This window comes from Ursus maritimus, unplaced genomic scaffold (genome assembly GCF_017311325.1).
Source record: "Ursus maritimus isolate PB19 unplaced genomic scaffold, ASM1731132v1 scaffold_5, whole genome shotgun sequence".
Taxonomy (NCBI): Eukaryota; Metazoa; Chordata; class Mammalia; order Carnivora; family Ursidae; genus Ursus; species Ursus maritimus.
The window spans coordinates 50,982,212-51,006,004 of NW_024426663.1; the positions used below are offsets into that span (position 1 = coordinate 50,982,212).

A 23,793-nucleotide genomic window follows, 5' to 3' on the forward strand; every position below is an offset into this window, starting at 1 on the left:
TTGATGTGTTTCTAAAATATATTCTTAGGTTAAAGTGAAAAGTACCCTTCATACTTTATAGAAGCAAAAGTGTGTGCGGTATTCATATATTTGTGAAATGTTAGCTTGAGGAGGTCAAAGGGTTAAAAATGGAGGCTCTAACAATGAGCCTTTTCTTCACACTGAACCATCTGTGGCAGAATTTGAGTTTTGAGATGGCTGAAGCAATGCAGCGAGCAGTGGGCCTGACCATGGCCTTAGACGTGGGACTTGCCCACTAGGTTCCTGACCTAGAGTACACGGCTGGGTCTGCTGTTCAGGAAAGGAATTGGCGGCAACATGGTGCAAAACAAAATCTAACTTTGAAAAGTTCCTACAGGTTCTCAAATAGATACGTGAGGGCCGACATTGTGAAGCTCTGATTCTCAGCTGTCATTTGGTTGCTCTTTTTTTTTCTCAGTCATTAATAAGTCTACTGACGTTTCCGTTTGACCTCAAAAAGATCTGTTAAAATGGAATTACCAGGAAAAGTTGCTAAATTTAGATGTATCTGTTGATAGGGGTTAAGTTCTCTACCTGTACCCCTGTCCCCAACTCAGATAAATTCTGAGTTGTATATCCCATTTTAGGTGTGAAGGAAATACAAAAATGTGATTGTAGAGACACAGATTAATGAGTTGTTGTTTTTGGTTTTTTTTAAAGGCATAGTAGTAGACAGTGATTTACCTGTACATGAGCTTTTCAAGGTTTTTTTTTTCTTCATTGTTAGTGGCATTCGTTCCCAATAACTAGTCCATGAAGATTTTATTTTAAACTCTTTAAGATATTTTTTCTTTTAAAGATATATTGTAACACTGATGTGTCTCTTTTTTATCCTCTTTAAGGAAGAAGGTTTTCTTGTGTGGGGAAAAAATTCAGACTTAGATTTAAGCTATGTTCCAGTCCTTTAAAAGGCTTACTTGTTTCTTATCAAAAGAAAAGACCTTAGATTCTTGTGCGTCTTCATGTAAACTATCTAGTAATCTGTTACTTAATAATCCTTTATTTAGAACTCTACTTCAACTTTTTATTGTTGTCCTTCTGAACGGAGGGCTTAATTGGTTTTCAGTAAGGAGATTTGAGGTGTTTCTTATTGTGTAAGTTGTTGTGTTTGAATGTTAAAAGACATGCTGTGTTTTAAATTTTCAATCTCAGAATTTTGGCAGTGGAATTAATGATTCGGTGTGCTTGGTTGTCCTAAAGAGTAAGTGCCGTTAATTCGGCTGAGCTATCTGTTGGAAACTATTATGCTAATTTATAGAACATGTAATTGTACAAAGAGACATAATACATCTTAGGAAACCGTTTGGGGATTATTAATGCATTTTGTTCTAATAATCACTGTGGTACTGTTTACATTTTTCTTACTGTAAAAAAAAAAAAAAAAAAGCCTAGAACAAGACTTAACCATTTTTTCATTCATGGTGAACTTTGATTAAGCCTTGTAAAATCTGGGATCTGGAGCGTAAGTCTTCGATGAACATAGATAACCTTAAATTATTAAAAATTTTATTGTTTTACATAGGAATTTAAGGCATATAAAGTGTCTTCACTTTTAATTTGAGCCTCATAACAACCTTATGGTGATAGGCAAAGCAGTGCTGATGTGGCTCTTTGGAGATTATTTAATATCCAATGAAATGATTTTAATGCTGATATGTGATTTGTAATTATAATCAGTAGTTTGTGTCCTAATGAAAAGGTGTAATATCTTATGCAGGATAATTTGCTAATGTTTGAAATTTTCATACCTTACAGCATTAACTTAACATGGGGAACTGTGATTACCCAGAACAAAGCTGCTTCCAAGTAAATTGAAACAATGTTTCTTTTCTAACCAGCATTGAATCAATCTATTGTCTCCACACAACAGCCCTGATAAAACTAAAATTGGTTGCTTTCTCTTCTCTATATGTTACTCGGTTCTCGTCAAACAATAGCTATGAGCAGTGACCCAAGTGATCCACATGGTGAGACCACAGCTATAGTCAATACTGACTCTCTGACTTGAGAATACTCTGTGCCACTGATAACTTCACTTGCAGTCCTTTTTTGATTAAAAAAACATAAATCGTAATTTGACTTTTTAAGCTGTCACCTAAAATTGCTTTTTCTCAAAATGCTATTAAAAAAAAAAAATCGAGACACTCTACACTCTGTTTTGCCAGGGAAGGCAATTCCTACTGATTTGTCAACATAGGTTAACGTCCAGTTCACATTTATCTGTAAAATTATGACTGTCAAGGATGAGTATAGTCAAATATTTTCTTTTTAAGGATTAAGTTCGTTGATACTAAAACAAGAGAAAGCATAATGATATACATTCTTAAAACAGACTGGTCATACTAACAGAATATGCTTTTTAAATTCTGAAGTGCAACAAATTTAGCATAAACTTGTAACCTTGATGAAAACACATTCTGCACTTAAGCTTTCATGGTGACGCTGCTGAAAAGAGGCAGAGGAGTAAGTGGTTTTAGGTAGAATTAGAGCTTTCATTGGGATTCTGTTGAAACTTGAGTGTTAAAAGGTTGACCATTTTGTGAAGGGTAAGATTGTTGAAGAGAAGGAATGATGCAAGATGAATTTGTAAACTCGATCTTAGGGAGAGTTGAGGGCTTTGATTTATAAAGCTCCGAAAATTTATGTAGATTTTAAACATCTGTCAGTATTAATTGCATCGTGTCCAATTTTATTAACGCAATGAAATTAAAGACCTGTACAAACACAGGATGAGCGAGACAGATTCTGTCCCTTTTTTTTTTTTTTTTTTACTATTAACACTGTGCTAAATGTTTTCTCCAAAAAGAGGCATAAGGAAGAGATTTTGGTTATGATTTACCCCCCTTTTTAAAGGATAGTTGGTTTACTTCCGTTTGTTTTTCCTCTTATTCCAAAGGTTCTGGCACTGAGTGTTTCATTGTCTTTTTTGGGTTTAATGTTAAAGATTTGCTTGAGGTTATTTACATACTTACTTTGAGCTCTGTGATAAATATCTTTTTCATTTTTAACACTTGTACTTTATTAGGGCGGTCTTAATGAAAGAGGGGAAAACATACTGTGTATTCAGGTGTGTCAATTTAGTGTGGAATGACTGGGATATAGAACTACAGGATTAGCATGTGGTCCTATTTTATTGAAGTTAAAATGTTTCTTTGGTCATTCCATCATATTTGTATAATAACATAACGTGTACTGTGATGATGTTCCGGTTTTGTCGCTTGGTGTTACAGATACTTTAGTTGGACCCACTTTAAATATATCATCGGATGTTTATAAATTTTATGAAAGACTTACTCTGTAACATACCTTGCATAAATGTAGGTTAAGTGCAAATTGTATTAATAATGAAATTCATATGTGGGTGGAGATCACCGTAGGGGCCTTTTGAGATTTTAGTGAAGGAGAGATTGGATCAAAAGGGTTTATTTTAGTATGAGTACCTAATGTGAAAGAGCATCTGTATTAATTGGTTGGTTATGTAAGTCGTAATCCACTCTGGCCTGCAGGTGATTGAAATAGCCTAGTTGTTAGGAAATCTTAATTTACATTAGGTTTAAAATAAGTCTGGGGCATATTTCTTAAAACATATTTTTTCTTTAAAAGATCACACCCAGGTTTAATTAGCAGTGAGTTCTCTTTATGTACTACCTCTTACGTGAGCAAATGAAACAGGCATTCTAGTAATTGTATACGGTAGTATTTACAGGTATTTGCCGTATTAACAGGCACCTGCCTCCATATACAAATTAGTGAATTTGTGTTGCACAAGAGAAATATTGTTGAATTAAGCTGTAGCTGAAAAAAAAAATCAATTCCTGATTATTGACCCTTAGGAAGGTTTAAAAGCTCATGCTCTTCTTTCTGTAGTTTCAGAGAGCTAACTGTTCTCATTTTCTTCTGGCTTATTCTGCTTACGTTTTCTATTTTTCAAGTAAATAAAAATATTCCTATGGAGAATTTCCATTTAAAGAAAGAAAAGATCCATTGAGTGTTCTTTTCCTTTGAATTGATCATTCCTCTGCCGAACTGGATTAGAATGTGACTGGTAATGGAGATTTTTATCTTCATTTTGTTCATTAATGTATGTATTTTAGAAAATAAGCAATTTTATAGCACTTCAAAGTTAGTTGTAGACAGTGATTTCAACCCCCAAAGACCTGATTTTGACAGGCTGCCGTCTTTATCTTACCACCATCACATATGTCCCTTAAATGCAGGATTTCCCATGGAGTTTGGGGGCAGGGGGGTGGAAGTGTGGAATGGTGGAGGATAAGTTTAGAAATACCAAGAATGCTTCCAAAAACCAGCGATTTGGATCAACTGTCAAGAACTTCGGAGGACTAAGAAATTTGGGTCTGTGTTGATGTATGAGGGACCAGGGTTACAACTTACCTTCTTTCATATGAGGCGGAACCCTAAAGCTCACTGGTGGCTGTGTAGCCCTAACTGTGTATAGGGTTACATTCTTGTCTTTTGCTATGCTTCATTACCAAGAAAGCATGGAATGGATGTTTTAATTCCTTTTACATTAGTCCAGCTCAGATCAAGTTCATATTTGTCCCTTTTTACTTAATCTGCTCTTTAATCAATGAAAATCTAGTTACTGCAATGAAGTTGAGATAATGATGATCTTCTGTTGATAGAATCACTTTATGTTTACTATTGCACTTTTACATACACTGTCATCTGACTATGGAATGCAGCCTTTTTCTTTAATAATATATTTCCAGAGGCTGTGTATTTTTATGCTGGAATATTGAGGAAATTAAATTCTTATTCAGTGATACATAAATAGAATAAATTAGGGGGTTTTGCAATTGCTAGACAGTCACTTAAACGATTTGTGTTACAGTATAGTCCTTAAAGGCAATTATTTTGAATGGAAGTGTGTGATCCCCTAATTTTATTTCTGGGCCAATTTAAATATTAATCAGTTATCTTGGTAGAGCTGTATACTTTTTCAGAGTCACTCAAATATTAATTTTGAGTGCTTTAAAATACTTTCTGAGCCAGTGTCAAGATACCGTAAGATTGGTAGTCTCTAATAACACAACAAATTTAGTAAAAGTACCTCCTATTTTAGAATTTTTAAAATTCATGCTGTGTAAGGCACTAAATACATACATACATACGTGTGTGTGTGTGTGTGTGTGTATATATATGGAGAGAAAGGTTTAATGATACGATTAGTTGCAGATGTTCAGCACATGGTCTTACATGAATTATTTTTGTAACCTTTTGAGCGTTCAACTTGAGTATCTGTATGACATAGTGTGCTGCAGTAAATGTTAACTTTTACTCCTTTTTCTAATGAAAAGAGCCTTCCTTCTAGTTGTTTTCATAATTATCCAAAATATTTAACAGTGGCTATTATGAAAGTGTGTTTGATAGCCAATTTTTAAAGCTATTTTGAGATGACATCCAATTTAGTTCCTGACTTCTTATTTCACGCTGTTGGGCCAGTGCAGTGACTTGTGACCTTATGATTATCACATGTTGAACATTTAAAGCTCTACCAGTTTGTTACAGATAGACTTTGTTATTGTTGTTTTAATGTTGTTTTGTTTTGTAATTATTGAGGATAAAGACTTCTTTAATTTTAAAATGATTTAAATTACAGTTTTGTTACTTTTTTAAAAAACCCTCAAATTTCTCCCGATTTGATTTAATTAAATAGGAAAGAACTAGACGCAAAATCAGACGACTTGAGTTCTAAGGCTGAGCAGAGCCAGTCTTTGACCTCGAGTGATTAGATACTGTGGAGTCAAAGTACTTTGTTGACAACTATCGATGAATTATTTTCTTAACACGTGTCTCTTTTTCTAAAATTCTACAATCCGCTTAACCTATCACTAGTGAAGGAGGCAGTGGGGGTAGGGAATGGCACACTTAGGTTGGTTATTTGACTTTTTTTGTTCATTATCAAGTACGAGACAAAAAACGAACTGGGATTTGGTATTTTTATAAGAATTAGTCTAATTGTGGTGGTACATAGAAAATGATAGGTAAACACCGTTGTTGGTAGAGCTGGAGAGGTGGGGCTCTTGGGTTCTCCAGGCTTGTTTGATGGGTTAGGTACAGTGATTTTAGATTGGAGCTTAAAGGCTCTAGAGCTCATCTCCCACATTCTCATTTTTCCAGATGAGGAAATGAGACCCATAGAAAATGTCTACAGAAGCATTGCAGAATTAGTTTGTGGTGTTGCTGAGTTGGACTGTCTCAATTCTCTGTTGTCTAAACTTCCCTAGCAGGCTTCTCTTAACGTCTGGTCTCGAGTTCTAGAGACGTGACACATAATACAGATTACCAGGTGTTTTATAAAAGTTGCCAAGAAATCCACTAGTTTGGATTTTAAAAATGTACAGTATCCATATTGTTCCCTGTATCTATTTATTTTTTTAACCCTTTTCTCCCCCACTAATGTTGAGTGTGCATGAAGTGGCAGCCTCATGCTAAGGGCTTTCTTTGTATGCATTCATCTCATTTAAACTTGTTGGCAACCTGTGAGGGTTCGTAATTGTAGTTTCTGCATCAGGTTATTGATTCTGCCGTTATCTGTGTGGTACAGGAGACAGCCGTTATTAACTTAACTTTACAAGTGGGAAAACAAGACATTTCGAGAGAAAAGAGTAGTCAGAAAAACTTAATCCTGATCTGGAGGGGAATATTTAATGTTGTGTTAGAAATTTCCCGTGGGTCTTGACGAGGGTGTGTTTGTCATCGGTGAATCCTGAAACAGTATATGTAGGAGAAGCGGGGCGAAGCCTCTGCTGCCCTGTATGTTTGTAGAGTCACTTACAGCGTTCTGTGACAGTTTCAGCTTCTGGAGGGCCAGCATTTTTGCCTGACAGGATTTGTGCATGGATGTTTACTTTGAAAATTAAAAAGTACTATAAAAATTCCAGGTGGAATTTGTAGAGCTCTGCCAAGTCTCCCGAGCTCAAACCAGCATGCCCCTCGTTGGCGGCATACACGCGGACATCTGGGCCTGGGCGAGGTATGTCCTGTTCCCCAGCCGCTAAGACTTTTCCAGGGGCTGCTGTGTGTGATCCTTGAAGGGTCATGGATTCCAATTCCATAAGGACTATATCTAAAGCTTTCAAGCGCCAAGATAATTGTATTTATGTTAATTTTTTATTTTTTTTATTTTTTTTATTTTTGGTTTTTTGTTAGCTTTTCTGTGCATTCTGTTGTTGTGTATTAGGGATGTCATCTAAATTTAATAGCATACTGATAACGTCAGCTACGTTGTTAGGTCTTTACTAGTAAATGCTTGAAGGTCTCCTTGATGTTTTATTGTCCGGTATTCTTAAAAAGCGGTTTATGCAGAGATTCATTAAAGCTTCATTAAGAAACTTGAATTTGTCTGAAAATGAGAACAAAGTTATTAGCTTTAAATTTTTTTCATGTTGACTGTATTTGGCAAAGCTGTGTGAAAGGAGTGACTATAGTGAATACCAAAACTTGTCCTAGGTGCATCATCGGGAGGATTATGTAACTTACTTGACTACATTTAATAATTTTTTTTCTTTATTGACTAAGTGATTAAAAAAAAAAAGCAAACAAACTCGAGGGATGAAACCAAAGGTATAAATCTTTTTTTACATCACAGAGAAGCAAGAACAGAAACCAGCTAAGTGGCAGTTTAAAATGGTAAACATGCCAGTGTCAAATAGAACTTAAGTTCGTAGGCAGCTCTTTTAAAAGGAAATATTAAAAAATTTAATTAGAACTTTATGTGAAATATGTCATCTGGAATCCAGCTGAGTTTATAAAGGACAAAGTTTGACTATAAGATAGATTGATTTTTGTTGTTGTTTTTAAACAGAAACCCAGAATGGATGTTGTGTTTCTAAGCCTCCACCTTGGAGGGGTATACATATCCCTCTTTTGAAATTGCCTTCAGACCGACCTTGTCAGCCATGAAAGAAACTGGACTCGTGACACTATAATAACACCTGAATGTTCTTGCTTAATCAGAAAATGTATTTATTCCTTAGCTTGATGGTTTACCTTTTACCTTTTTTATGTGATTCCAAGTGATTTCAGTATTTCCAGAATTAGGAATTTAATCCTCTCACACATCATAACATGTGTTTTCATCGAGGTTATTTAAAAGAACCCATGTAGATGTTTCTATAGATGTTTAAAACTGTGTTAAGTTTCCCTGGAATAAATGCCTAGCTTCCCAGGGTGACTGGTCTGAAATGGATGGTGCTCAGTGGTTAAGGTGTGATTTATTTTCTTGAAGCTATCCAGGATCTTTATGTTAACAGCTTATATATTGTTTTTTTCCTCACATAGTATAGAAAAAATAGATAGTATTCATCCCTAAGCCTAATTTTTTCATGTTTATGTGCAAATAAGGTGCCTGTCTTTCCCTTGGACTTGAAGGAAATATGATAAGTAATAAAAAGTAAAGGTAAATTCCTATATGTAATTCCTCATCTCCCAAAGAGTTTAATTTCCCATTTCAATCCTCAGTGTATCAAGGAATTAACTACCTGACAATCTGTGTGGCAGGAACTCTAAGTACACTCAAATTATTTACACCTATAAAATAGTTTAACAAGAGAGTTAAAGCTATAATATAAATTCACATGGTAATTCACACATTTTCTTTTATTCCTTATAACCTAAAAAGAAATGTCGTGCTCATAGTGAAAGTATTTTTTAAAAATTAAACGAAGTTTGGTTGTCACTATTTTCTAAATTTAGTCATGTTTATTATTTACAAAATGCTAAGATTGAAAGAGATCCTAGCCTTGGAATTCATAAAGATCTATGCAGTGGCATGCATAATGGGGTACACCTTTTGTAACCATTCTGTTCCATTCTGTTTTCCTATTAGGTAGAAAATGTTTATCATCACTGAGCACTTAGAGTGGTCTGGTGTTGGTGCAGTCTATGGGTACTAAATTTTAAATATAATATAAAAAGAACTATTCTTAAAGGGAAAGTAAGAAAAAATAGGTGAAACAATCTCTAATTCAGTGTATTAGGAACGAGTGATCCTTTAATTCATAATGTCATTTAACAGAATTGTACAGTGCTTTGGGGCTACCATGGACATATTTGAAAGAGAAAACAGTAAACGAAGCCGGAGGGAAAAGCTAGAACTCGGAAATCCATGGAAAAGGAAAATGAAAGTTCTAAATTCCAATTCCAGCATCTGGTTAAATGTGGTATTTCTGTGCCTAAGTGTTTCTGTATGAGCACTGGGAAGTACATAAGCAGGCTAGCTACAGCGTGTTAATAGGAGGAAGAGCTGCAAAGTCGTGTTCTGGGAAAGGAATCCTTGAGCCGGGTGGAGTGGGAGGTTAACTTCCACGGTCTCTAAGATCCTTCCAGCTCCGCGGGCCCCAGCAGATGTTTATGGAGCTAGGCACTGGGCCTACAGAGACGAAGAAGATAAAAATCCCTGACCTCACGCAGCAGTCTGGTGATGTTCAGTCTGTCACCGGATCTTTGTATCTCTCCCACTCTCCCTCCACCCCTGTGCAATTGGCTTTTTGAAATGTGCACCTGAAGGAGGTTAAACTTTTCCCCAGGAAGGCATGACTGAGACTTCAAAGAGGAAAGTGTGTGGATGAATGGGGAAACAGGAGTTGAGTCTGCTATTTGGGGGAAAAAAAAAAAAAGGTGGGGGGGGGAAGGATGGGTGATAATAAGGAGTCTGAGACAGAAGAAGGAAAAGATGGAAGGATGAGCTCCTCAGATGAAGACTGTGTAGTTAGGAATGAGCCAGCAGGAGATTTCAATCACTTATGGAGGAAACTGATATGTACATAATTGTCATTATATATATGATGTGATACAAGACAGGGAGAAAACATGATTTTCACCCTTAATGCATGGTCTGAGGTGTTAGACACCTTTTTTCTAGTCACCTCTGATAGCTCCTTAAGCTCTAGAAGCATAGTCCTCTTTTTAGGTCTCCCATGCTTGAGCCCAAACTTGAGGAATTTTTGCCTGGAATCTTCTTTCCCCAGATACCCACATTAATTCATTTACCACATTCATGCTCTCACTTTATGTAGGTCTCCACTTAAATGTCATCTCAATAAGAGAGACCTTCTCAGACCGCTGTATGTTTCACACAGCGCTCCCCTGCCTTCCATGTTAGACTGATTGTGTCTTACCTGTTCACCGGCTAGACCGTAGGCTCCATGGGGGCAGTGATACCGTCTGCCAGCATCCTGTGCTTCTGTACCCCAGCAAGTAGGAGAGAGTCTGTCTGGCACATAGGAAGACCTCTGCAAATCTATGTTGAATATATGAATAAGCAAAATTGACATAGGTACCAAGAAGGTGTGTAGGGTTAGCTCACACTTCTGTCTTTGCGGAGAAGCGATCCTCACTAAGAGGAATTAGAGCGCAGGTTGTCTCCTCCAGATTTTTGGTTTCAAGATGCACTAGTGCTTCTGTATATATAGAAGACATAAAGCAAATGTGTTTTTAATTGTTGTCATTCTTTAAATTTGCTTTATGACTTTGAAATGGACCACTTTTCATAGTTTCTTAGAACAACTCTGGTGCATTTACCATTGAACAAATTGGGGTAACCAAAGCTTGTAAATAAAGTTTGCAGTTTAGCTTTCTTTTATTTGTCTTGTTTAAGATGGTAACCTTTCATAGCAGAGGCTGTCATCTTTGTGTATTTCAATTGTTTACGATTTGGGATGATTCTAGCAGAGAATTTAATATATGCATTTGTGTTGACTTATCTAGAAAGTGAGGCAAGAATTTGATGTGCCCATTTTTCATATAAGTGTGTGTATAATTGCTGAACACTCTGAGAGGTAGCTTATTCTTGCCTGAATTCTAAATTACTTTTCTCTTAGTTACATTTTAGATTTGCCTTCTTCTCTGTATAGTTCTGACCATACAAAAGGTTAGTAAGGTAGGGTATCTCTTCTACTAAGAGTTGTAGGAGAGTTAAGCCTAATTTGGTCAAGACAGTCACAGGAAAGAGAAAATGCAGGCTAAGTAGGTATTAGCTAAAGCAAGAAAATCAGATGAGGTCATTTAAGAATGAACTGCTTTAGTGTTTAGGAAAAAAGAGGGGAGGACCAAGGACAGGGCTCTGGAAGGCATCCAAAGAGAGCAGCCACAAAAGATACTGAATGAATAGCTGGAGAATGAGGAGGCAGCAGGTTTAAATCGGGGCGGAGACAGAGTCGTTCATGCTGTCCAGTCAGCTGGGGTGGAAGAGACAGAACAGAGTATCGTAAAAAAAAAAAAAAAAAAAAAAAAAAAGACATCATTGTTGAAGCTAGTCCTTCAAGTATGTAAACATTCTCAGAAGTCAAAGTCAAGAGAAATCAGGAAACCCGAAATGGAACAACGTAACTGGTGATTAGTTTATAATTTTCTTTCCTTTCTTTCTTTCTTTCTTTCTTTCTTTCTTTCTTTCTTTCTTTTTTCTTTTTTTCTTTCCTTTTCTTTCTTTCCCTTTTTCTTTCTTTCTCTCTTTCTTTCTTTCTCTTTACCCTAAATTTGAGAGCTTAGTCAGTCTCTGAAATTTATATTAAAATATTGAAGTGAATAATAAGAAACACACTCCTGAGACCACAGAGAGCCTGAGGCTGGACTAGGAGTAAGAGATAAAGGCTGGAAACCAGGACGAAATTAAGTTTGTGTTCCCTAAGAAGTCAGCACAACAGGAAAAAATCCGGCCATCCCTTAATTTGAACTCTTAGCCCTTCGGTAGTCTCTTAATTATTTTCTTAGGTTCCCCCCTCTCCTTTCTCAATCCATTCTGCACCGTACTGCCAAATTAATCGTCCTAAAATACTGCTTTCAATCTTATTCCCCTAATCAAAAAATGTCTGTGGTTCTGTTGCTCATGGGCTAGTGGTTCTCCATGTTCTTTCCACTGCGACCCGTATGCCAACTGTGGCATATGGCACGGAGCCACGGGAGGACTCCAGAACCCTTGGAGGATTTGGTTTTTGCACGGTTTCATACAACTCTGTGCTCTTCTGTCTTATCCAGGAAAGAAGATATGCATGTAAGTGAATTTATAGGGATAGTCTGTGAACTGGTTCTTTTTACGTTGTTTTGTTTTATTATTATTTTTCCAAATGCCTTTTCAGAATTGGAAAAAAACTGGCAGAATTGCCTTCAGTAGGGGCGCTAGGGTAGCGCACTCGTTAAGCATCTGCCTTTAGCTCAGGGCGTGATCCCGGCGTTCCGGAATCGAGTCCCACATCGGGCTCCTCGGCTGGGAGCCTGCTTCTTCCTCTCCCTCTCCCCTGCTTGTGTTCCCTCTCTCGCTGGCTGTCTGTCACATAAATAAATAAAATCTTTAAAAAAAATTCCCTTCAGTAAAATTATACCAAGAAAACATTAATCAGAAAATTTATTCACATCACCTCTCTTTCCGTCTCTCTTCCTCCCACTCCTGCCTGTCTCCCCCTTACCCTGCACCCGTCTGTGTTGCCATGTCCGCATAAACACACACATATAAGGCGGTCTGGGTTGTGTGCTTGTAAATAAGAATAAGACCATCGTGTACCAATTTCTCTGCAGCTTGCTTTTCTCATCTGGCATTACATCCTGAACAGCCTTCCAGATAACACGGGTGGATCCCGTTCTTTTTAATGGTTGTCGAGTATTCCATTCGGGTTGTTGAAAGATTTTTGCCACTACCAACAAGGTTCCAATAAACATCCTTTTCTATGAATACTTAACATGTAGTAACTTTGTGTCTAAGGATAGAGTCCTCCCAAAGTAGGGCTGCTGAGTCAGTGGTATGTGTATTTACATCTTTAATGCCTACTTCCAAATTACTTTTCACAGGGATTACAGCAAACTGCAGTCTAATCTGGCAGTGTTTATATTTTTCTTTACAATGAAAATATAAAAATGATTATTGCTAACATTTTTGCCATGAATCCTAAAATTGATCACAGCATACCAGTGTGCCGTGTGCTGGAACTGAGGATTGTTGTGGTCCGGAATTCAAGCTCCTCCTCTCTGCTTTTAACATTGTGGAGCCTTCTTTTTTTTAAGACATTCTTTTTTTTTAAAGATTTTATTTATTTATTTATTCGACAAAGATAGAGACAGCCAGCGAGAGAGGGAACATAAGCAGGGGGAGTGGGAGAGGAAGAAGCAGGCTCCCAGCGGAGGAGCCTGATGTGGGGCTCGATCCCATAACGCCAGGATCACGCCCTGAGCCGAAGGCAGATGCTTAACGGCTGTGCCACCCAGGCGCCCCCATTGTGGAGCCTTCTAAACCACCTTCATGCCCACTTACTTTCTGCAGTCTCCTTTAGGTAGCCCTGCACATCCCTCTGGCTCCCGCTGTCCCCCTGATGGTGCATCTGGCGGGAGCTGCCCGGCGCGTGGTGCTTCATCCCGAACTCCGTGATGAGCCCATAGTAGATACCCAATGAGTACTGGTTGAAGTAATAGTGGTTTCTTTATGTATTTCTCCCCCCCCTTCCTTACATATTTCTGATTTATCTCTTCTGCTAGATCCATTCCTAAGGACAAGGACTGTTGTCACTACAGCCCCTCGCACTTAAGATAGGCTGGCTATTTGGGGTGCCTGGGTGGCACAGCGGTTAAGTGTCTGCCTTCAGCTCAGGGCGTGATCCCGGCGTTATGGGATCGAGCCCCACATCAGGCTCCTCCGCTATGAGCCTGCTTCTTCCTCTCCCACTCCCCCTGCTTGTGTTCCTTCTCTCGCTGGCTGTCTCTATCTCTGTCGAATAAATAAATAAAATCTTTAAAAAAAAAAAAAGGCTGGCTATTTGAACAAATAATCCTATAGAAGTGGAGGCAAATAGCATGGCCTGGCCTTTAATCATGTATTTTACCCGTTTTAGGGCAGTTTGGAACTGTAAGAATTCAGTAACAATAATAAGAACAGCGCTTGTGTTAAGCCGTTAAATTATGTGAGGCGCAATTCACGTTACAAAGGAGGGAGCAGGGAGCGAGGCCATGTTGTCTGTCCTTGTGGAGCTTATGGTCTTTGGATGTTACATTTAAAAGATCTGTAGGGGGGCGCCTGGGTGGCACAGCGGTTAAGCGTCTGCCTTCAGCTCAGGGCGTGATCCCGGCGTTCTGGGATCGAGTCCCACATCAGGCTCCTCCGTTATGAGCCTGCTTCTTCCTCTCCCACTCCCCCTGCTTGTGTTCCCTCTCTCACTGGCTGTCTCTATCTCTGTCAAATAAATAAATAAAATCTTTAAAAAAAAAAAATAAAAAAAAAAATAAAAGATCTGTAGGAAGCATTAAAACAGTGATAACCAATTTCAGCCTCTTTCCAGCAGAGGCTTTGGCGTATCTATCCATTCATTCAGTGCCTACCCAGCCAGGCCCTTCACAGAAAGCCCAGGGGCAGCCAGACCTTTGCTGAGAGGTGGCTAACAGACCAGGGTGACAGCTCATGGATAGTAGACTTGTTTCCCAAACTAGCTTCACCATTTCTGTATCTGAGTATAGAAGCGAAGGAGTAGGTAGAGTGGCTAATGTTAGCACATTACCACAAGGAGAAGGTGCCAATCCCCTATCCAAAGCACACACCACAAGCAGGTGCTCCGGTCGCTGTCACAGAATTCTAAGATTGCAACTGGGGCCAGTCTTGATATCCAGTCCTCATTTTTCACACGAGGCAACAAGGGCCTCGTACAATTAGGACAGTACTGTGGGTCGGAATTAGGACTGCAGTCACACTCTCTGGGTATGAATCTACTTAACAGTTCGCTGACCTTGAACCAGTTCATAACCCTATGAGCCCTCCTTTCCCTCACCTTTAAAGTGAGCACAGTGAGGTAGTGCACACAGAACGCCTAGCACAGTGTCTGGCACTTAGCGAGCCCTCACAGCGTGTCACTGGGACTCTTGGTGAGGTGGCCGAGGTGAGCCCGCTCCTTAATGCCAAAGGTTCATGCTTGACAGCTCTGTCCCGCGTGCCGTACCACCCTATTCTTAAGCTGGTTTTCATACATTGATAGTTTGTAAACTGGCTTCATTACGATTTTAACTTTGAGACTAAGTAATTATAGTTATGTCATGGAGACGTGAACCTCTGGGACCTTTATCAGATTTTTTTTTTTTTTGACCATAGAAGAGGAACTGAAAAATGCATATGTGATGGATGTTTTGTTAAAAGGAGTGCTGAGTGCTTCCTGTCTGGCTCTCTCCCACTCCTGCCTGCCCCCTCCTCACCGGTGTTCCTCTAGAGCCGCTCGTCTACCACTTGAGCCTCCTAGGAACTTGATGAAGGTAAATTAGAATCACTGTCTGAGGAAGGGTGATCTTCTTGTTTCTTGACAAATTCTTGGGGTATTATAAATACGTTCATTGCTTATTTGATATTTTTACATATCTTTGGCTTTTTGTTAAAGTATTAACTCTCCGGGAGAGTCATAATACAATGCAAAGTTTCTACCTCTTCAGAGAAGGACTTAAAAATTAGTTTTTTATTAATTAAATCCCACATTGAAAAAAGACTTCACTTTCTGGATGCCCATTTTCAAACACACAGTTGTTCGTGTCCATATCTAAAGTTATTACCTATACTGAAGCACCGTGCAAGTTCTTGAATTGATTGTGTTACATATTTCAACCTTATTTTGCAAATTTAAGTCACATAATGAAGCACTCATTGAACATCTCGTGTTTTTATATCAACAAGAGTTTCCATGTTGAGGCCCATCTTTTAGAAATAATTTTATGTTTAACTTTCTCTACTCAAAAAGGATTTGTTTGAGAATTGTGTCAGGTAGTATTTGCTCTGTAACAAACCACCCCGAAATTCAGGAGCTTTAAATAAGAACCATTTATTATTCCTCATGAGGCTACGGTTCAGCCGGGCAGTTCTCCTGAACTGAGGTCAGCTGGGCTCAGTGCGTCTGTGGCAGCTGGCGGGTCGACCGTGGCAGTAGCCACGTCTCCGCGGGGCTTGCTCCCGGCGTGGCAGCAGGGATGCAGAAGAACCAGCAGGGAGCCCGGCAAGCTTAGACGTGGGCTTGGAGCAACTCTGCCTTCCAGCACGTTGTCTTGGTCAAACCAAGTTGCAAGACCAGTCTGTATTCAGGAGCTGGAGTTGCTGCCGAGTTAAAGTGCGCAGGCTTGACTGTTGGGAGGGGTGGGAGGAGTTGGGGTTTTTTGCCATCTGTCACAGTAGTTATAGGAATTAGGTGCATTTGAAATTTCTGATGTTTCAGATGGTGACACTCTAATTGCTTATGCCCAGGGTGGAAAAACAGAGTCATTGTGACCAAAAGGATAAAAGCGCGGAATTTAGAGACTAACTGGGTTCACATTCCAGCTCTAGCACTTACTTCTGAAATCCTGCACAAGCCACCTCACCTCCCTGCTAGGCATTCAGTAATGGTTGATCACCTGAACTTCAGATTCTTCATGTGTGACTCATTTAAAAGAAAGGGCTAGGTGTCTACTAAGTACTTGAATAATAGTTTCTGTTCATGTAAAATAAAATTGCTTTTATTCTATTTCCCACACTCCAGTCAAGGTGCAAGACTCAGGCACTTCCTTGGAATAAAAAGAAAGGGAAAGTGTGTTAGGAAAGAGGAGTAATTGACTAATTGTGGCCCTTATAATGAAGTGACTACTCACTGGGGTATTTTCCTGTAAGAAAAGAATGGCTGAGACCCATAGCTAAGATAAAAAGCCACGGGTGTCCTTGGGTAGGATTCACTGTGGTTCATGGGATGAGGGTTGTAACATACGATACAATCCAAATCTAGATTTTATTTTTTAAGAATTCTGGTCCCTCTTAGACATACTAGGTGCCTTAACACTAGACTGGGGACTTGTCACACCTAGAAATCACTTCATTTTCTTCATCCTACTCATAGGAAGTAGAAAGGGTCTCACACTGAACTCACACAAAGAGCCAGATATTTCAGAATCCAGATCACCAGAAGTGTTAACTGGAGTTTTGGTTGCGTCTCTCAGGAGAGGTCCCAGACTGGAAACAGACTGTACCAGCTGTGGCGTTAGCTGATCACGTGAACGCAAGCCGGTCAGATGCTGTTTGCACCGTGGCTGCCTTTCGTGTGTCTAATTACGCTTTACGCTAAGAAAGGTTGGGTATGCTTTTTTGATTCCTGATAGATAAAATATTTTAGTGTGGACAGTAAAAGTCCTTGGCTTAGAAGCCCTTAGTTATTTGTTTGTTTTTAAGACTAAACTATTGGTCTTTATGGATTTTAGTCTCTGCTTTTTCTTTGCCTCAACATTTCCCTGTTTCATTCCTTACAAAGACCACTTTGGTTTTTTTTTTATTATTTTTTTTAATTTTTTTATTTATTTATTTTTTATAATGATTTTTTATTATATTATGTTAGTCACCATACAGTACATCCCCAGTTTCCAATGTAAGGCTCGATGATTCATTAGTTGCGTATAACACCCAGTGGTCCATGCAATACGTGCCCTCCTTACTACCCATCACCGGCCTATCCCATTCCCCCACCCCCCTCTCTGAAGCCCTCAGTTTGTTTCTCATAGTCCATAGTCTCTCATGTTTCATTCCCCCTTCTGATTACCCCCCCTTTCTTTATCCCTTTCTTCCCCTACCGATCATCCTAGTTCTTATGTTCCATAGATGAGAGAAATCATATGATATTTGTCTTTCTCTGCTTGACTTATTTCACTTAGCATTATCTCCTCCAGTGCCGTCCATGTTGCAGCAAATGTTGAGAATTCGTTCTTTCTGATAGCTGAGTAATATTCCATCGTATATATGGACCACAACTTCTTAATCCAGTCATCTGTTGAAGGGCATCTCGGCTCCTTCCACGATTTAGCTATTGTGGACATTGCTGCTATGAACATTGGGGTGAATATGGCCCTTGTCTTCACTACGTCTGTATCTTTGGGGTAAACACCCAGTAGTGCAATGGCTGGGTCATAGGGTAGCTCCATTTTTAACTTTTTAAGGGACCTCCACACTGTTTTCCAGAGTGGCTGTACCAACTTGCATTCCCACCAACAATGTAGGAGGGATCCCCTTTCTCCACATCCTCTCCAGCAATTGTTGTTTCTTGCCTTGTCTATTTTTGCCATTCTAACTGGCGTAAGGTGGTATCTCAGTGTGGTTTTGATTTGAATTTCCCTGATGGCTAATGATTTTGAACATTTTTTCATGTGTCTGTTAGCCATTTGTATGTCTTCATTGGAAAAGTGTCTGTTCATATCTTCTGCCCATTTTTTGATTTGTTTATTTGTTTCTCGTGTATTGAGTTTGAGAAGTTCTTTGTAGATCTTGGATACCAGTCCTTTATCTGTAGTGTCATTTGCAAATATATTCTCCCATTCCGTGCGCTGCCTCTTAGTTTTTCTGTTTCCTTGGCTGTGCAGAAACTTTTAATCTTGATGAAGTCCCATAAATTCATTTTATCTTTTGTTTCTCTTGCCTTTGGAGATGTGTCATGGAAAAGGTTGCTTTGGCCGATGTCGTAGAGGTTGCTGCCTATGTTCTCCTCTAGAATTTTGATGGATTCCTGTCTCACATCGAGGTTACAAAGAGCACTTTGAATCGTAAGCAGAGGTGAACTTCATCTTCTCCAAACATAGTTGAAATACAGGAATATTTTCCCAGAATGTGCAGTGCTGATTTCATGTTCGTACATGTTGGCAAGAACCAACAGAAATAGACGATGCTGAGGGAAGAACTTGAGTTGAGAAGGATAGTTAATTGGAAAGAAGAAAAATTTGACCCGCCAGTCAAGTTCAGCGCTCAGGAGCAGGGGTCAAAAAATGCTGGCCGGGGAGAGTGTCTCTCCCCAGTATCACCTGCTGATTTGGTGGGTCAGGAAATGTATTACTGACGACCTTCCACCTCTTGAGTGTGGCACTCTGGGTGGCTCTCGGCAGGAAGAAGAACCCCTAAGTTCTTCCTGATCGCGGAGGAGCTTGCATCTGGCGACATGGTGCCGGGTCCGTGAAGTAAGTACGCAGCCAGCTGTGACAGGTGCTGAAGCATGCTGAGGTCAGAGAATGGTCAAGCAAGTGTGGGAGAAGGGACAGCCTAACACATCCTCAGGTGGCTCTGCCTCATGCACATTCATGTTTCCTGTGGGTCGAGTCTCGTCCCCTTGCACAGCTGTTCCCTAGATAAGGCCCTGAAGCCAGCCTGAGGCAAGTGGCGGAATCCGCCCTACTGAGTCACGGCCTTTCGGGGAGGCACCCCCTTCCTTGCCCTCCAGGACAAGGGATACGCCCCCCCAACCCCCAAACCTGCTTTGTTTTAGTGGCTTCTTAAAAAGAAGCAAATGAATTTTAGCTGCATCAGTGGGAAGTCACAGTTGAATACTGAGGACTGTTTTTGTGTTAACATGTGACACAACTTTAAGGGAGGAGTGAAATAATGGTGGAATTTCAAACATTTTCCTTTTTTTTTTTTTTTTTAAGATTTTATTTATTTATTAGAGAGAGAGAGCATGAGCGGGGAAGGGTCAGAGGGAGAACCAGACTCCCTGCTGATCAGGGAGCCAGATGCGGGACTCAATCCTGGGACTCAATCCTGGGACTCCAGGATCATGACCTGAGCCACAGGCAGTTGCTTAACCAACTGACGGCCCAGGTGTCCCCATTTTCGTTTTTTTGTTTGTTTGTTTGTTTTTGTTTTTTAAGTAAAAAGCTGGTGAGGTAATTTGAGGCCAAAGAGCCTTCCCAGTGAACCCGAGTCACATACAGGTGAAGCCCCCCCCTTTCCCATGGAGCAGGCTGGGCCTCGTTGCTCTTGTTTATCCCCGGTGATTCTTCGCCTCCAGTCTCCCACCGCTCCGCTTCTAAACCCCTGCCGTCCTCCCGTCCGAGAGCGTGAGTCCATGACACTGGTGTGGAGAGCCAATAGGAGCAAGCTCTGGCTGGGATACTAGAAGAAAACGACTGATTGCTTTACAGTGCGGCTTGGGGGGAGCCCAGGCATCCGGATGTTTTCAGACACTCTACAAAACTGGGAGATTGGAGCCACCGATCGAAGAAGGACGCGAAGATGCCAGTAAACTCCCTTGGCAAGGAGGGGATCATGGGACTTGGACCCCCGCTAACCTGAGGGGAAACCTACCACAGCCCGATAGTCCGCCTCCCCCATGACACGAGGGTAAAGCCAGAAGCCACGGGGCGCGTGGGCTCGGGCTGCTCATGCCCACCGCATCTGGACATTTCTCCGGCCATATCGCGGGGGAGCCCGGCCGCAGCCGCAGAGGCAGCTGTAGATGGATGAGGTGCCAGGGAGAGAATCCTGGGCCCGGAGGAAGGAGGCTCCCCCCCCCCCCCCCCCCCGACTTGCCTGAGGTCCCTGGCCGCTCCCGCAGTCCCTCTTGCGGGACATGAGCCGGCCAGGGCTCTAACCCTCCTCCTTCCTTCATATTTCACTCTGGTTTCTCCTGTGGTCCTCGGGTGTCAAATACGAGAACCTTTTCAGCTTCCTGTCATTATCCGCATTTACTCTGGCTTTGTTTTCTCCCCACACCTTTCAAATGGGTAATGATTTTTCCTGTTTTGCCATAGAAAAATTCTAATTGGCACAGACCTCATTTCAGGGAGCCTCCCATGAACGGCAAGTAACAGCGAGGGTTTATGAAAATAGAGTAGAGCTCTGTGCCTACTTTAAGAGGGAAGAAATAGCAAAAAGTTGCAAAACATCAAGCTGTGCCCTGTGTTTCACATTCTCCCAAATACTCATCCAGAGACGATTAAGAAATTAACAGGATTATTTTGAAATAAGGACTTTTTTCTTCTTTTTTAAAAGCACTTTACAATTGCCTCTTTCATTAATCAATTCCGCACCTAGTGCAAACTGATAACGGCAGTCTGTTCTCAGAGACTAGATTCCTGTCAGAAATTGCCAGGTGTCAGTATGTTGTTAGGATGGGTGCTAATCTTTTGATTACTTTTGATATTTTTTTTATCGTCTCCAGAAGTTGACAATCAAGTTGTAAATAAAAGTGCCCAATTTTTAATTCTTTAAAATGTTTAAAAATTTTGAGTAATGTCATTTGTAAAATATGTATGTGTGTGTTTGTATATAAACTAAGTATCCTGTTTCCTGTCAAATCTACTTCATTCTTTTAATACCTAAATGGACATGCTATAGTATGTCTAACTAGACCTCCATTGAAGGGCATTTAGAATAACATTTTTTTTGCTATTACAAACACTATTGTAGTGTACATGTGTGTACGTGTGTGCACACGTATATTTTCCCGCCTCTTTGAGGTATTCCTTTAGGTTGAAGTCTTAAAAAGGTGAAGTTTGAAATTGCCTTAAGTGACATCAGAAGCCTTAACTAGCTTTCTTACGTATTTCTTCTAAAATAACATGTCATCCATATGACTGGCTTTCACTAGTTTGTTTTGCGTAAAATTCCTTAAGTCTTCAAGGTAAACATAGGTGGGATGAGCCGGCTTTCTTACCTGGAAGACGGAGGGCCTGGGAAGGCTGCTGAGAAGGGGCGCAAACAGAGCTGCTGACGTGCTGACGTCGGCCTGCAGTCTGGCCAGGCGCTGTGCTGAATCTAGCGACGACCTGCACGCCAGCAGCTCGTGGCTGAGGTTGGTGGTGTTCCTCGCTCCGCGCTAACCATCGCAGCTGTGAGATGGCACTTCGAAAAATGGGCAGACTGCAAAGGCCCAAGGGCCTTGGGAGAATAAGCAGAATGTCGATAAGCAGTAAAATGTGACTCGACGATTCAAGTCTCAGGCCCTTTAAATGCAGCTCCCTTCTTCTTTTTCTTTGTGATTCACCTTCAGTGTTTCATCTTTTGGTTTCACTTATGCTTTGTACAAGAGTCCCCGGGCTGGTATGAGGCGCAGGCCAATTATCAACAATTTAGAATATGGGAAGCCAAACAATATAAAGACTGAACAGGGAACATCCTCTAAAGGCAGTAGCATGTTTTGTATGTTAATAGAGTGGCAGAAGGAGACCGTTGCGGGAGCTGAAAGTAGAGAAACTGAATTTATGAACTCTCTTGAAAACATGTTTTCTTGTTTTACTGCAGGCACTGTATTTTTTTGTGAATTATTTCATACCTGTAGAAAATATCTATAGCTCACATGCTTGATTTACAGAATAACAGCAAGCAGTTCTTTGTACTCCCCACCCAAAGTAAGGAAGAGGTGGTGGTAGCGTTCCCTTAGCAGCTCACTGTGGGCCCCAGCTCCGCCCTCCCCACCTGTGGGGACTATAATGCTAAATTTTGTGTTTATCTTTCCTTTGTTTTGTTTTATGACTTTAAGTAATGCATCACTTAGTTTTAAATGTTTTGTAACTTCATGTAATGGTTTGTGTTGAATGTAGTCTTTCACAACCTGTTTTTTTCTCTTTTTTAACTCCACGTTGTAAGATTCACCCGTGGATGCTGAAGTGTATTCATGCAGATACATGGTACGCCTCTGACTGGATAGAGAGGGCCACACATTTATCGCTTCTCCTGCTGATGGACATTTGGGTTGTTTCCAGGGTTTCTGGCTATTTTGAACAGTGCTGCCAGAACACGTCCCCTGGTACGTACTGTAGGAGTGTTCTCCTAGGGATTCTATCTAGAAGTGGAATAACTAGGTCATAAGGTATACGCAGCTACAGTTTCTAGATAACGCGAACTTGTTTCCAAGCAGTGTTCTGCGCGTTCTTTTGCCCCACATCCTCACCAGCACGTGGCAGTGCTGCTCTTACTTTTGTGCCAGTGTGGTGGGTGTGAAGTATTTACATTTTGGTTTTTCATAGTACCGTCTAAGTAGATTTTAAAAAAAATACTTACAAATCAAAGCAGGTTTTTTTGTTGTTGTTGTTTTATTTTAATGCAGAACTTGAGATTAGGACTTGGAATAAACATTGGTTACAGAAGTGCCTAAAAGAAAAACCTTTCTTGGAATTCCGGAGCTACTCTGCCTCCTCAGATAAAACTAGTGTGTTGACTAACGCGCGTGTGGTTTGGAAGTGAGGCCAGTGATGGTGCTTGCTTGTGGAACACAGTGGTAGGCAGCTGCTTCTGAGTGATTGTACGATGGATGCCTGTGGGGCAGTCTCAGTCTCCCCAACTTGTGTATGCCAGTAGTTGTGCCGGAGTTTACAGACTCACGTTAGATGAGCACGATGCTGACCAGCTGTGAGAGAACATGAGGAAGCTGTGCGAGAAACTGTGAGATTGCCTCCTAAGCGCTAAGCGAAGGCTGAGGAAGAGAGGTGGGAGCGCTGTTGGAGATGGATCAGTTCACCACTTCAGGGGTAGGGAAGCAATTATGGGAAAGGACAACAAAATGGGGTTGGTATTTCACCTTAGTAACAGTGTCACAGGTAATAGTAAGTCAGAGTCACCTAGAGCTCTTAACATTGACAGAACATTCCCATTTGTGATCTCATTTAATGATAACGCTAAGGGAAGTGTATCATTTACCGCTGCTTTAAGGATAAAGAGACGAAAGGTAAGAGAGGTGAAGCCGGTTGACCAAAGACACCCATCTGGTAAGTGACACAGGTGGAGTGTGTCCTCGGGGCTCCTTGCCGAGCCCACAGCTCTATTGCTTCATACTTTCCTGCCTCCTAAACACAGCTGTGGTGTCTGCCATGATTCATGTCCGTCAACAAGCACTGATCCTTTGCCCTCGGAGCGCTCGTGGGTCTTGCTGAGGACTAAAAGAGAAAACCAGATTTCTGCCCGGGAGCTTAGAGTCCTACAGAACAATGAAAAAGACTGATATGAAATAAGACAAGATCAAAGTGGTTTCTAATGGAATGCTAGGCCAGTGTAGTAAAAATCTGCTTTTGTTGTCAATAGAA

At 40.5% G+C, this 23,793-nt stretch overlaps 1 protein-coding gene across 6 annotated transcripts in view; it reads left to right on the plus strand.

The window, feature by feature from the left end:
- NR3C1 (nuclear receptor subfamily 3 group C member 1) overlaps positions 1 to 23,793 on the plus strand; it is a 125,662-nt gene that overhangs the window by 6,408 nt on the left and 95,461 nt on the right. The gene's annotated exons all lie outside the window — the stretch shown is intronic.